This window comes from Haemorhous mexicanus, chromosome 5 (genome assembly GCF_027477595.1).
Source record: "Haemorhous mexicanus isolate bHaeMex1 chromosome 5, bHaeMex1.pri, whole genome shotgun sequence".
Classification (NCBI taxonomy): Eukaryota; Metazoa; Chordata; class Aves; order Passeriformes; family Fringillidae; genus Haemorhous; species Haemorhous mexicanus.
In genome coordinates, this window is record NC_082345.1 from 16,053,331 (window position 1) to 16,068,556 (window position 15,226).

Below are 15,226 nucleotides of genomic sequence, written 5' to 3' on the forward strand. Positions count from 1 at the left end.
CAGGTTAAACAGCAGGACTAAGTTTCCGACTATGAGAAAAGAAAGGCAATTTTAAAATACCTGGGTTTCTTTAATATCTTCTGTTTCTAGTACCTCTGTTTCAAAACTTTGGTGCCTACCTATGGTTTTGTTGCTCTGCAGTTGGTCTTTTTGCCCATTTTCCCCAAATTTTCATAAATTCCCTAGCAAATGTTACCAGTTTGCTGTAAGCTGATGGGTGAGTGCTGATCACACTCCAGGTCATACCAGGCTGAATCTCAGGGATCCCACTCCAGCACTCCTTCCTTCCTGAAATGGCTGGGCTTGGACTTGCCCAAGAACAAGCACTCAGAACAAATATGGATCTGCTATTCTTCAGCCTTTGTTTTTGGAACTGAATTTTTTGTTGATTGTGGTTTTTGCACTTTGAATTTTTAATTCAGAAAGTGAAGAACTTTATTAAAAAACCTAATGCAGAAGGGCTTCATTTGTCAGAATGGCATGAGAGAGATCTCTCTGAAAACAAATCTTAGCAGACAGAACATTTCAAACAACTGTTTGGATTCTTTCATCAAAGAAAATACCTTTGCAAGTTAAGACAAATCTTTGATAAGGCTTTCTGGTGTGCTGATCTTTCATCTCCCAGAATAGTGTAGCCCTTTTTGCTCCAGGCTGGTTTGCAAGGAATGGTTGATTTTCTCCACCTTTGTGAAAATGCAGCAACCTCTGAGAAGGCAAACAACTTGCTGGTCCCTCCTGTGAAGGCTTGGGGAGGTTACAAGGAGTGAGAGCATTTTCCAGCATTGCTCATTCCATGAGGAGGTGAAGGAAAAAGAGCTTTTCCCTCACTATGCACTGGGAACACGCACCATCTCCGTGGTTACAAATCAATAAATGGCATTAAGCCCAGTATTTCAAGAGCTGTCAGAGGCATTTTGAAGGAGCAATGTGCACTTTCTAATGGGATTTTCTTTGGGCAGTACATCCCATCTCCCACACACTCACGGCGTGGTACAGCCAGGAGTAGTGTCCTAGTGCAGTTAATTTTCAGGATCAGTGGGGTGAGCAGATGAGCTCCAAAATCCCTATCACAAAGCAGGTGATTTTAAGAAAAAATTCTTCCCTATTCAGGGCCAGGTGAGCCCCTGGCACAGGGTACCCAGAGAAGCTGGGGCTGCCCCATCCCTGGCAGTGTCCAAGGCCAGGTTGGATGGGGCTCTGAACAACCTGGGATAGTGGAAGATGTCCCTGCCCATGGCAGGGGTTGGGAACTGAATGATCCTTGAAGTCCCTTCCAACCCAACCCATGCTATAATTCTGTGATTCTATCAGTGCTAGCTCATGAGGAAGGCACTGAAACACAACAACAAGCCATGTACATCACAGCCAATTCTTAAGAACTTTAAGAGTGTATTTGTAAATAAATTAATCACGTTGTTGGGCCCCAGAGGTTTTCCTTTAGATCAAACCTGTTCCCCAAAATACAGTAGCTGAAAGAGCTGAGGGATCTCCTTCCCAAAGAACAATGGTTTCCCATCCAGGCTGTGCATGGCTTTCACTTCAGGGCAGCTCAGAAAGTGGAGTCAGTGAGTCTCTCTTTTTATTCCCAGCTGAGTATTAACCCTGCAACTGAGCCAGGGTGTGTTCAGGTCAGGACTCTACCACTGACTCTCCTGGCACAGTTGTGTCAGTCAGGGCTGTGATAAGATCCTCTGAAGGAAGAGCTGTGCCAGCAAAAGCACCTTGTGCTGATGGAGGTATAAGCAGAGAAAATGGTGCTTTTGTCCTGGTAACTTCTTTCACATGAGGGTCCTGGAATTCACTCTCTCAGCACCAGCATAGTTTTACTGTTAGCAACATTACCTTGGAAATGTTTGCTCTTCTAACTATTGTAGCTGGGCTGTCAAAGCTGTCCTGGCTTTCCCCTACCTGGAGTATCCTGATTGTTGAATACCCAACAGAGCAAACTGTTTTGGCCTTGAGCTTCAGTGTGACACCCTGTTCAGTCCTGGGACAAAGAACTGCACAAGCAATTTCTAGCAGTCAAATCCATACCTGAACCTTTCTCCTCGTGTTTAAATTCCCCTCCAATCCCTTCCTAAAAAGGACAGGAGAGGTTCAGTGCCCAAAGGATTCATAATCCAGAGCAGCTGAAGTACAAAATGCTCCCAAACTGTACCCCCAAAACAGTCAAACTTCTGAGCTTGGCTGTCCCATCCCTGGCTCTTCCTGCAGTGTTTGAAAACACGAGGGAAAGCCCTGCACACTGAACCTGCTGCTGAACTGATGGAAGAGATGCTGTCCTGTCTTGGCTCTGCTGCAGTTTCTGGTCTAAAGTTTCTCTGTCCTGAAGTTTCTAGTTTCAGTCCCCCAAAAAGCAGAAGGTCGTTTAAGAAGTGACCAGTCTGCCCCAGTTTTGGGTGCCCAGCTTCAGATGATTAGTTTTGTGTATTTGATCTGGAATGTTGTGTAATTAACCCCCAAAAATCAAGAAAAAGCAAACTCCAGCTCCTTTTCCAATGGACAAGGAAGCTTTCCATAAAATTTCACACACCCATGAGGATGAAAATGTAATTAGCTGCAGAAATCTCTCCCAGCATGAACCTCAGAGATGTGTCAGTGTGGATCTGGAAATCACAAAGAGCAGTGTTACAAATCAGAAGATGCTGCATATTTTACGTAAAATGTGAGCAAGAGAAAACCTCCTGACATGAGCAGGAATCACATCAGGCTCAGCTGGAGGAATCCATACCATGGCAATAGCACAACTGCTTGAAAAGATTGGGTGTTCCAGACCATTGTCTTCCCATTACTCTGAATCATTGCTGTCATTAAAAGCAGGACAGGAAAGGTTACACTTTGAGAAAGTTTTACATTCTTAAATTTCTGCAGGCCTACCAAACATTTTTTTTCCTCCCCCTGGAGGTCTTCCACACTAATTTAGGTATAAGATCACCTTAACTGGGCTGAAATCCTTGTTAGGTTCACATACCTGTACTTGTTACAGCATTCTCTCAATTTCAATATCAGCAGATAATTGTTGCTTACACTCAGGAGAGGATTTCTGGTCAGTGCACGATGGAGCTGAAGAGAAGCCCTTTGGGTACTCAAAGTGTTTCACTTTAAACACAGGACAAAATGTTCAGCAGAGGAGTCAGGAATTGGCATAGAGGTGCCAGCAATCACTTTTCCCGGTAGCCCCCACACTGGAATGTCCCAGATAAGCACCTCTCTACTGAAATGCACACACGTGGCTGGCACAGCAAGGCACATACTCGAGTCTGTGAAGAACAGCAAAGTGTTATCAGAGCAAAGCAGGCGTGCTGGATGCAGCAGGACATAACAATTCTATCAGAAACTCCCTTTGTAGCATCTGCCTAATCTGGAGGAGACCTTCCTTCTAGCCACAGCCAAACTCATCCCTTGCACAGTGCACATTGTTAATCACAGCTGACCTCACTGCCACCCTTCATCCATGCCTGGTTGCTGTTGACATCCTACACCTAAGCTTTGCTCTCCAGCCACCAGGATAACTCTCACTTTTCACTTCCCTAATTCTGAGCACATATTGCTTTCATTGCTTTCAAAATGTCTTTCCACATCCCCATTGCCTGGGGAATCATATGAATATTTTCCTGAAGTTTCTCAGATACCCAAGCACATCTCCTGGTTTGTTCTTGGCATCAGCTTCGAGCTGGTAATGAAGAACCACCTGAAGTGCTGCTCAAGGCAGTCTTTCCCCAGTCCTGACAGAACCAGGCTGACAGGCACTCCCCAAATCGTTCAAGCACCGGGACAGGCATGAAGCACCTTTCTGAGGAGAATCTCAAACAGTGCGAGTAGCACGGCGGGGCTGTGATGCTGCAGAGCAGCCGAAGGTTCGCTCCCCCGAGCATTCCCTGCAGGAGCGGCCGTGCTGAGCGCGGATGTCGCTGCCCGGCACGCTGCGACAACCGCAGCCACTCTGTGCAGCTCGCACAATGAGGCAGTGTCAGAGCCGGCTCGGCCAGCCGGGCCCTGGGCTCAGGCTTTAAAGTGGCCTTGGGGAGGGGAAAACAACGCGCTTCAGACATTCCTGAAATATTCGGGCTGAGAGGCCGCGGAGGAAGGCGGCAGCATCCTGCCCAGACGGGAGCAGGACCTGTGTTTGCATCCCATATCCAAGAGATGCGTTCACATCGTTTGTTCCTGAACTGACCTCTCTGGAAATGCCTTTTGCTGGTGACTCACTGAGGTGGGAAGCCAAACCAGGCTCCCCGGCTGAGTCAATCAGGTGGCAGGACCCAAGCAAGTTAATCACTTGAGATTACTGGAATCTTCTGCTCTGGAGAGACAAGAAGTGATAAGGGAAGTCTTAGGGGCTGACTGGAATAGTCACTGAGCTGTCTCACTGTATCAGTCAGCAGGGTGCTTGCCATGCTCCAAGCAAAGTGACAGACAGCCAGAAAACAGGGATTATTTTGTCCTGAAAGAAAAGACAAACATGGAAAATACAACTCCAAGGGAGCACAAAGAAATGGTGATCATCGATTGGTACTATTGGTTTTGATCTCCCTCTCTCTCTCTCCCTCTCCACAGATGTGGAGAATAAAGCTTTCATTCATGGAAGATACCTATTTTTTAGGTTAGAAACTACATCAAAATTATTTTTATTCTCCACTTCACTTGTGAGCCCTGTCTTTTTGTGTTAAGGATAAGTAGAAGAAGAAACAAAGGGATTTTGTTTAAGTGAGGAGTAAGTCATGTCTGAGTGAGTATGGCTGATAGGAATAGTTTAGAACTTCACTAAGCCTATAAAATTATAATATTTACATTATATACCTAAAACAAACTATTTGAGCACCATCCATGAGACAAACAATGGGGTAAAAACTAAAATCACCCTTCAGCATTCCTGCCAGAAGGTGTGCAGGATGGACAGAATTCCAGCTGTCTGCCCATGAATTAGGAATAGTTGCCTCTTCCCATTGCAAAAATGCCTGAATATCTCACTGAAGTCATTACACGATTGAAATCTGGATGTCACCAAATCACACAGTGGTTTGGGTTGGAAGGGACCTTAAAGTTCATCCAGTTCCAGCCCCCTGCCATGGGCAGGGACACCTTCCACTATCCCAGGTTGCTCAGAGTCCCATCCAGCCTGGCCTTGGACACTTCCAGGGATGGAGCATCCACAACTTCTCCAGGAAACCTGTGCCAAGGCCTTGCCACCCTCACAGTGAAGAATTTCTTCTGGTTTTTCAGATTGCACTTGTTCAACAATGTCCCTGTTAAAGCTGGTCAAACATTCTAACTTCCACCCCTGACAAAGAGTTGATTTAAACATTTTGAGAGAAACAGAGCAATGCATTTGGGATGGAAGATATGAATATTTAGGATTTTCATGAAAGCAAATATTCCAAGAACAGCAGCTAAGCAAAATAATATGAAAATCACAATGTAAACATCAAGCTATTTCATGGGAATGCACATGTGTTCATCCACAGATTAGCCTGGAAAAGGTGGTGGAGACCAAGTGAGGAGGTGAAGGCTAGGACAAAGAGCACAGGAGTTCTTCCAGACTGCAGGGTCCCTCTGCCTCGTTCAGCTGTACCTTCTGCATCCATTTAATGTGTCCTGCTGCCACTGCAGCTCCTGCACAGGGACAAGAACAGCCTGGATACAACACACGTTGTGAGTGATAAAAGGTCAAACATGCAGCAGGAAAAAGAAGGCACAGAAAGCAGGTGAGCACAACGTAAGGGCAGATAAGCAAACATGCATCTGAGATGAGATTAATACATATATGAATCTCAGATGAGATTAATGCAAACATGCATCCTAGATGAGATGAGTCTGACCTTGCTGAGGATGGGAGCCACACTTCCTCTGGCAGCTTGGCTTCACGGCAATACCTGTTAGCTAAATGCCTCCTGCTGAACTTTGCAAGCCCTATCAGCTCATTAATGCCCAATTTGCTAATGCACGGGCAAAGGGATCCTGCATGAGCTGTCCTGTCAGTTTTGTCTTCGTGCCAAAAGCTCCTGAGAACTCCTTTAAAGAGACAGTGGTAAGAGTGCACCAAGCAGGTTTCACCAAGGCCTCCAAGATCAGGTCTGCTTCAGTTTCAGAGAACAGCTATGTCCATCTTCTAAAAAAGCAGCTTTGGTTCCTAAAAGAATAGTTTTCTCTTACAAAGGTTCTTTAAAGAAGTTTCAAATGTAAGTGATCAAAGTCAGTGCTGCAGGTATTTTTTCTAATCCTGGGTTCTGGAAATAACTATTTCAGCATTTCCAAATAATTTAGTCTCCACTTCCCCTTACTCAGATTAATTCTTGTGTACTTTCATACAGCACTGCTATATTTGTACACAAACCACCTGAAAATTAAAAAAAAAAGTAGGAAATTATGATATTAGGTCTTTAATTTGTACACAAATCACATGCAGGGGACATTAAAAGATGTTTCAGTCCATCTCAGGCATCTGGGGAATGATATTTTCTCTTTTAAGATAAAAGTCAGAAGTAATCATTATCTTCTGGCAAGTGTTTTTCAAACACAAAAGTCCCCTTTAATGTTTGGGAGTCAGGGGTTTAGACTGAATTGTTTTTAAAAATCTTGTCTTCTTTTAAAGCATATGTCTATATTTTTACATATACAGAAGTAAACACTTAAGCTGGATTCACTAATAATTCAATAGCATACTTAACATATAAGCCTATTTAAAATAAAGTGTGAATTTTTTACATTGAGTATTAAAAGATGAGTTTAATATATGTATTTTAAAATGAAATTAAATTCAAGGTTAGAATAATGAACATTTGCTACTAAAATTTTAAAGAACATAAAATCAGCCCAGCTGATGGAATTACCATCTGAACATCTGGAAGAAGAATTGGCTGAAGTGAACCAGCTTTTGATAAAAGGGATTTTTCTACATGTGCAGAAAGGATATTGGAGCTGAAGAAGCTGAATAATCTGAAACAGAAATAGCAATAAGTTCAAAGCTCAGAAACTAACTGGAGACTACCCATGAAAAGCTTGTGTTCCTGGTTGAATGGTGAATAAAAGCAGGGAATGGAAGTGCCATCACTCCTCAGGATTAGGTTTTGAGGTGTACTGACCAGCAGCAAGCACTTTGATTCACCACCTGTAAATGATCTGTCCAAATCAGCTACATTTTATGAAAAAGATACAGCGATGAGCTTTGCATGGGTTCTTCTGTGGACAGCATGCCTGTAATGGTCTGCCAGGTTAGTCAAATTAATTAATAAATAAAGATTGATACAGGGCATGTCCCTGCAGGGGACAAATTGAACTCCCCCTCTCCTGCCAACACAGGAGGTCATGGGAATGTTCCAGTAACACAGGACAAACTATGTTGTGTTTTTTATGATAAAGTGTGATGGAAAAAGGACTTAAAAATGACAGGTCTTTCCTGTCCCCCATTGTCACTCAGCCCACAGAATCCCCATGGGCTGCAGCAATCAGTGTGGGCCTCCACAGTGAGCTACCAAAGCTGCATTAAATGTGTGGGGGCATTTTTAAGTTCAACATGTCATATTTGGCATGTAGGAAGACATTAAGGCAAGCTGCCTTCCTGCTTCCCATGAAAATGATGCAGATGATTGGTCCTGCATTAACAGGCTGGGAGACACATCAAAGGAGAGCTGGGAGACTGACACTGGCCCCAAGTGACTTCAACCAACATGGGTTTCAGGCAATTTCATAACATTTGTCTCATCCAACCCAAAAGCAGCCATGGCATTCCCAAAAAGGGGGTGGCAGAAGTGAGATCTTGCTCTGCTCAGAGCTCACATCCCCTTCTTTGCCCCAGGTCTCAAGACTGATCAACCTGGAATTTGCTTTCCTTGGGAAGGCAGCTGGCACAAGTGCCATGCAGGCCTGCCAGCAGCTTTTGGAGTGTCCCAGGGGGAAGTTACCTCTGTAAATAATGATCTGAACTTCCAGCATCAATACAGTGTTATTGTGAAATGGCTGAATGAGACTCCATGGGCTATTGCTGTGGGGAGGATGAAAATGAGAGGAAGGAGCTTGAAAGGAAGCCAGCAGGGGGGACAAGCATAACACACTTCCAGACTGGGAGGGGTTGTGCTGACATGCACCTCAGATGGACACACACCCTTTCCAGGGACTCCAGGACTGTGGGAAAAGTTGGTTTACATGTCCTGGTGTAAACCCTCACAAGGCCTGGGCCAGGGGCAGCAGCTCCTCCAGCAGGGCAGGATAAGGAGGAGGTTGAACACACAAAGATAATGCATCTTTGAGCAAAACCCAGAAACAAATCTCAGCAAGAAGAGATGCCAAGAGACAAAACGGCAACCTCCAGTCATATTATGCTTGTCTTTCCCCTCCATCCCTTGTTGTAACCTGTTGTAGGTACTTGTCTTAGATTTGAAACCTACACAAGCAGCTTCTGAAGGCAAGAACCTACAGCTGCAGGACAGCAGAGTGCCTCTGTCTTGATGAGGTAAATACAATGCTGGTGCAGGAGGAACAAGAACATCTCTGTGACAGCTGAAATTTCCATCTGCACTCTGTTTGGTGAGGGCTGGTATCCTTTATTTGTTGGTGCCCTGCAGCAGATCTGCCTCTCTGCTTGAATGCTCCCACTTCACAAAAAAAAAGCCCCTCCAGCTTTCTAGACCAGCTTTGTAGCTGGCAGGAGGGGAAAATGTCAAGCTAGCACAGAATGATATTTAAAGAGAAGCCTTACCCGGCAGGGCAGGGAGATCTGCAGGGGATATTTCTGAACTGGAGCCAGGACAAATTCTGGAATAACATTTCCCTGTGTGGCCATCCCTGCCTCTCACTGGGGATTTACCTGTCTCTGTGGCCATCCCTGCCTGTCAGTTAAACAAGAGGTTCCCTGTGGTGACAATGCCAGCCCAGATGCTGAGGAAGACAATGCCACTGCTGTGATTTCTCTGCCTCTGTGACCTGGGGAGCAGGTGCAGCACCAGGGAGGATCTCCCTCTGAGACATTTGGGTTCCTTGCACATTCCCAGCTTCTGCTACACACACCATGGTGAAACTTCTGTTCCCACTTACTTCTGGTAATCAGGACCACCATCTGGTCTAATCTGAGCTCTGCCTGGTGGATATGTTCTGGAGGACTTTTTCAAGGGCAGCACAGCTCAGCTCAGTGACTGGCTGTAAACAAGGCACTGGAAGTCCTGACTTCAGGAATCTCCTTTAGTAAAAGCTGGGATTTTTTAAAGAATCCCTTAATCTGAGATATATCTCACAGTAGCTGTCTGGAGAGTAATAGCTGATGAGGAAGAATGGAGAAGAGACAACTGAGATGGGATATTACCAATATGTCCAAATATTTTAAGGGTATGTGTCAAGAAGAGGGGAACAGGCTCTTTTCAGTGGTGCCCAGTGATAAGACAAAGGGCAATGGGCACAAACGGGAACACAGAAAGTTCCATTTGAACATGAGGAAAAATTTTTACTGTGTGGACAGAGCACTGGAAAAGGCTGCCCAGAGAGAGAGTGTGGCTCTCTTTCTCTAGAGACATTCAAAACTCATCTGGATGTGATCCTGTGCAACCTGCTCCAATTGAACCTGCTTGAGCAGCAGGCTTGCACTGTGTGATCTCCAGAGGTCCCTTCCAGCTCCATCTGTTCTGTGATCAAGGCCAGGAGTAAAACAGAGGTTAGCTCCATCCCCCTGAGAGAAATGTGCAGAATCAGGTATTTCTATATACTACCTTCTCCAAGAGATTTCAAGGCTTTCTCAGCCTGAGAGAGGCTTGAATTGATTGTTACATCAATTTACACTTTGCACACCACGGGGAACGTGCTAAAATCACCCGAGGGAACAATTACAAGTACGAACCCAGCAATGACCCAGGTACACCTGCAAGCAGGGTGCTTTGACCACACAATTCTTTGTAGTGGGCCACTGAAGCCTCTATGTTCTGTACTAATGTGGGGGGACAGCAAATCTGCAGCTGCCATTGGCACACTGCTGCATTGCAGAATTACATCTTCTGCGCATCAATACTTGGGGATGAATATTCAGCTATAGAGAAGACAGCTGGGTGGGCTATTGTGAGACAGGAAATCCTATAGATAGCACAAAGCTCATCTCCACATGCCATTTTCTCCAAAAACCTTCAAAAGTCAAGTCACAGTAAGAACTCAGACTCGCTGTCAATCTGATGAATTTTAAATATAAACAGCGATTGATGTACCAGCAGTGCAGGGCCAATGTGTGCACAACTTCTTATTTTTTTCAGACAATCACAGATCAGTTCCATATGCTGGTTTTTCGAGTCAGCAGCTGTGTCCCAGCTATTGATGAAATTTTAATTAATCAAGCTGAAAAAGGGTGTCGCTGCTTGCAAGTTCCGCTTCTCAGACTCAAGTTTGGTTCATCATGCTTATTTCGCTTTTCAGGAAGAGCTACCAAAAAAATCATCACTGTGAGGCTGCAGCAGCATTCATTGTCAGGCAAGGAGAGCCAGCAGCAGGAAACACCTGACTTCTCCAGGCCTTGAAGTCCAGCCACTCCACTGTTCTGTGATACTCCTCATTATTGTTTTATCCTAATGGTACACCAATTCGTTAACACATTGGCAAGAACTTTCCATCCCATACCTGAGCTACAGCACAAGCTGTGATGCTGATTTCCTTATGGCATTAACTGTCTGCCCTGTACATTGCTCAGAAAGGCAGCCTCAGCTTGACAGTAATTACATCTGGCAATTATTAACTCTCCATCTGTGCAGCCTTCCCAGGTAGGAGAAGCCTTCCCTCAGCTTTGAGCACTTTATGATTGTTCTTACTGTAACAGTGAATCGATTCTTCTCAAGGAAAGGCCTTTGAAGTGTGGAGTGCTTTAGGCTGTGTTTTCACAGGTGGGAAACAGAGACAATGTATGAAGTCCAAAGGTCACCCAGGATGCAAAGCTGAAGGACTAAACACAGAGATCCCACATTAGGCTCGTTGTTTCAAATGCTCAATGGCTGATCTCAGTATCCGTGTATATGTGATCCAAGGCAGAATGAAAATCGCAGTGGAAAGAGCTCCCTCCTATTTTCCTTTTCTTTCATGGGTTTACAACAGCATCTGCTCCAACACCCATTCTTGCATGCAAAGTGTGCCCATGGAGCCTGCTCCAGCTCCTTGTGAGGCTGCGGAACAGCTCTCAGTAGCCACTGTGAGACAAATGATGTTGTAGACACTGATGTTAAAGCACTGAAGTTCATCCATCTCCCCAGCCACTGCCAGGATGCAAAGCTACTGCAGTCAGAACAGTTCACTCACCCTCCTTACCCAAAATCATGGGACTTTATGAGAAATAGAGCTTTGCATGGTTGGTGGTTTCAGCCTTATCATGCCAATGAAAAGGTTCTTGATATTAGTTTCAGGGTCCTGGTTTTCAAACAAAAATCTGAGGAATCCCAGTCCCAAGAGTTTTCCTACCTTGTTTTGTCTCAGCTCAGCATTTTTCTTTCCTGCCTGCTCTCAGAAGCACCAGTGGAAGGGATTACCCTTTACCTTGAGAGTCTCAGAACCAAGAATTACAAATTACTCCTCTGCACAGCACCCATTGACTACCAACCCTCTACATAAGTGAGGATCCAAACCAGCATCATTATTACTAGTTCATATATGTTATATATGAATATATATTATATATCTATGAATACATATATATTTAATACATTATCTATTATTTCATATATTATTTCAGCATTAGTAACAGATTAAGAAGCAAAGACCTCCCTTTCCCAAACTCTAGGTGAACCCACATCACTGGGATTTGGTGAGCTCCAAATAGCAGTGACACCCATGCTATCTTAGCAGGGTTTCAGATTTGATGGCCTAATTCCTGTTTTCAGCATTACACTCATTTAAGTGATGTAATTCTGCCACAGCACTGTCAAATCACCCCAAACGAAAAGCCAGATAATGAGATTTTGCAGATTAAGTCCAGGTTTCTCATTATAAAGACTAAGTAGAAACCCATTGGAATCCTCCTTATTTCAGAAGGCAGATGAGGTGAGACACTGAGTTACCACTGCTACACCACTCAGTGAGGCTGAGGCTAGGACAACACTCAACACTAAAGTGTCAGTCTTGTTGAGTTTGTGTCTGTTTAATTTGGACTCATTGTTACAGCTGCATATGGAATAACACAGGTGTGTGCAAGTGGTTGGAGAGCAGATATATTTCTCAAGTGGGAGAGGGTCAGACCCTCACTTCTCATGGAATTGGGGCCAGAGGCAGCACCTCACTCTATTAAACACTGAAAACCTAAGCCAAGGGAGAGTACTAAATTAATCCTTTCCCACAGAAAGGCTTGAGGAATGTGTGGAGCAATCCCAGCTGGGCAACTCAAATCTCAACCCACTGTTAGTCGGAATTTTCCTCACAATTCACATGTACATAGAGATGTCACCAGTTTGGAAAATCCACCAACTTCAGCAGCCAGTGATCAGTTTCCATTCTGTGGAGAGCCTCATTTCTCTTCATGAACAGGAGTGGGCTGCCTTCCTCAGTCTCCTTCTAGCCCCAGGAATCTTTCCTTTATTCCTACACACAGTGACACTTTCAACAGGCTTTTTTTTTTCAGTTTGTGGGCTTTGGGAAAGTAAATTCATCACTAAAAATGCCCGGCAAGGATAAGAATGGCTGAAACAATGAGAACCAATAGGCAAAGTTAAAAATCTGGAAGTGGTATCCCAAGTTAACAGAAGGGAAGGCACATCTGCTCAGTAAAGTTTGCAGCTATTTTTGTGTAGCTTTGCTTAAGCTAAATGATGGCTGAATCCACATGTTTATCCTGGCTTTGCTCTGCAGCCAAGTTTCCTATTTCCATAGGAGAAGCTCTGCTCAGCTCACCAGTAATATTTGTCCTGGAATTTCAGCAAAAGGCCCTTGAACTCCCAAGTGCTGTCTCTGATGCAGAAAGAACTCAGCAATTCATTCGTGTTTACACATTCTTAAGAAAATGTTACTAATATTTTCCTAATGTTAATGATCCTGTGTGTTTCTTGGAGAAATATTTCAACTAAAATTGTTGAGTAAAAAATGAAAGTAGGTTTGAAGTTGAGGTGTAGATCACTGCTATTTAAGTTTTCTATAATTTTACAAATATCTCAATATAGTTAAGATGCTGTAAACATTTGCTAAAAAATGATTTTTTTTTGCCTGGGGCTCCACCTGTTTTTCTTATTTTGTCTCTTTTTTAACTTTCAGTGCAGAATTAATGTGCTGCCACGAGTCTCCACTTAACCACTAATTAATGAAGCAATTTAATTGTGGAGTTTAATTTTACCATGTACACTTCAAGTGTAAATATTTATTTAAACATAGGGATAACTCTAACAGAGCTAGTCCAGAATAAAAGCTACTTACGTTCAAATATCTGCCAGATTAAGCTTCTAGGTAATGTTTACACTATCCTGAGAGTGCTGTGTGAAGAATTCCAAGCTGGACCTGGAGGTTGGTGCTGGGAGAGAAGCCAGTTAGGTTGGTTTGGTGGGCTTTGCTCCTGTAGCTGGATTATTCCTGGGATTCACTGGTGTGCTGATGGTCCTGCACTGTGCCAGACACAAAGAGCCTGGTTTGAACCAGCCCTGGGCTTTCTCAACACAGTGCTGCAAGGCATTATCACATCATTAGTGGCATCAAGAAAGTAGAGATCTTTCTGCAAGAAAATGCTCCATCATTTAAAAAATAAACATTCTTCCATTCACAGTAGGTAATTGCTTGCTAATAAAAATATTGGTTGTACCTTTTCTAGCTCTACAAAATAAACCATGTGAAATGTGAACCAATTTCATTGCTTTGACACAAACTTCTTGTCCAAATGCTGGTTTTGAGTCTGACTTGTTCTCTGAGCCATTACCTGTGGCACTGACCTTGAGTGCAGTATGTGAGCATTGCTGCCTTTTTTTTTTTTTTTGCTTCTTCATTATCAACAGCTGTATATGACTTTAACCTCTCAGTTCCTAAGAAGCTTAACATTTAGAAAGTTTGGATTATTAAGAGATGCATTACTGTGCCTACAAGTGACAAAGCGAGTTCTGTTACAATGATCTCATCTGCAGCCTGTATGAATGAAATATGTATTATAAATATATCTTGATTTATATGTCTAAATGCCCAAAAATCTGTGCCATGGTAACTACAGAGGAAGAACAAGGGAAAACCTACAGCCTGTCTGCAGAGAGGATTTATACCCATCCCATTTTTCTACCTTGAGCTTCAGTTTTAACAGCTACCATGCAATTATTCTTAATATTGATCTTGGCCACGCTGAAGGCAAAGACTCTCCCTAAGTGCAGTGGGGTCAAGTTTGCATTCTGTTTTTGTTAGTATAAATCAATTACAATGTCAAAGTTCACTTGGGACATACTGAAAATCTTGTCAATTCTGGTCTGCATTCTCAGTGAAACTCAACTTTCAGAAGAAACAAAAGCTCATCCTCCATTTGAATCTGAAGGGTTGGGAGACATTTCCCAGATCTTTTAATGACAAGAAAATGTGTAATCATTCATTGCTGCACACAAGATTATACTGGGCATTTCACAGAATTACAGATGACGGTGCCATAAAATTCTTTGCCTATCAGTGACCAAATGAAATTACCTATGAAGGCCTGATCACTTGGGGGAAAAAGACAATCTGGCCATCCCACACCCACATCTGCAAGCTATTCTTAAATTTATAGAATCATTTAGGTTAGAAAAGACCTTCAAGATTGTTCAGCCCAACTGTAAACCTAACTCTGCCAAGTGTACCACGTGTGTTTGTGCGCATCCAGAGACACCTGATGGACTGCTTTAGGGACAGGTTAGAAGTTCTGTCCTATGAAAAGCATCCTGCCATGAGACTGAAATGTCTGAACTCTGAGTTTTTAAAGACTTACTCCTTATGAGAACCACAGAATTACTTGAGTTGGACAGGACCTTAAAGCCCATCCAGCTCCAATCCCCTGACATGGGCAGGGACACCTTCCACTAGCCCAAGCTGCTCTCAGCCCCATCCAGCCTTGGACACTGCCAGGGATGGGACAGTCACAGTAGTTAGCAGTTCTGTAACAGACTAAGTAGGAAAACAATCCCTTTGGAAATATCTTCCCCTCTAGCTGCTGTCAGGAATCCTTTTCCATTTAAAAAGTTACCAACACTTATCACCAAATCTGGAACACCAGAGAAGTGCCCATGATGAGAAGTTTATCAGAATGAGTAAATACTTGGTTTAAATGCAGCAAAGATGGAGAGAG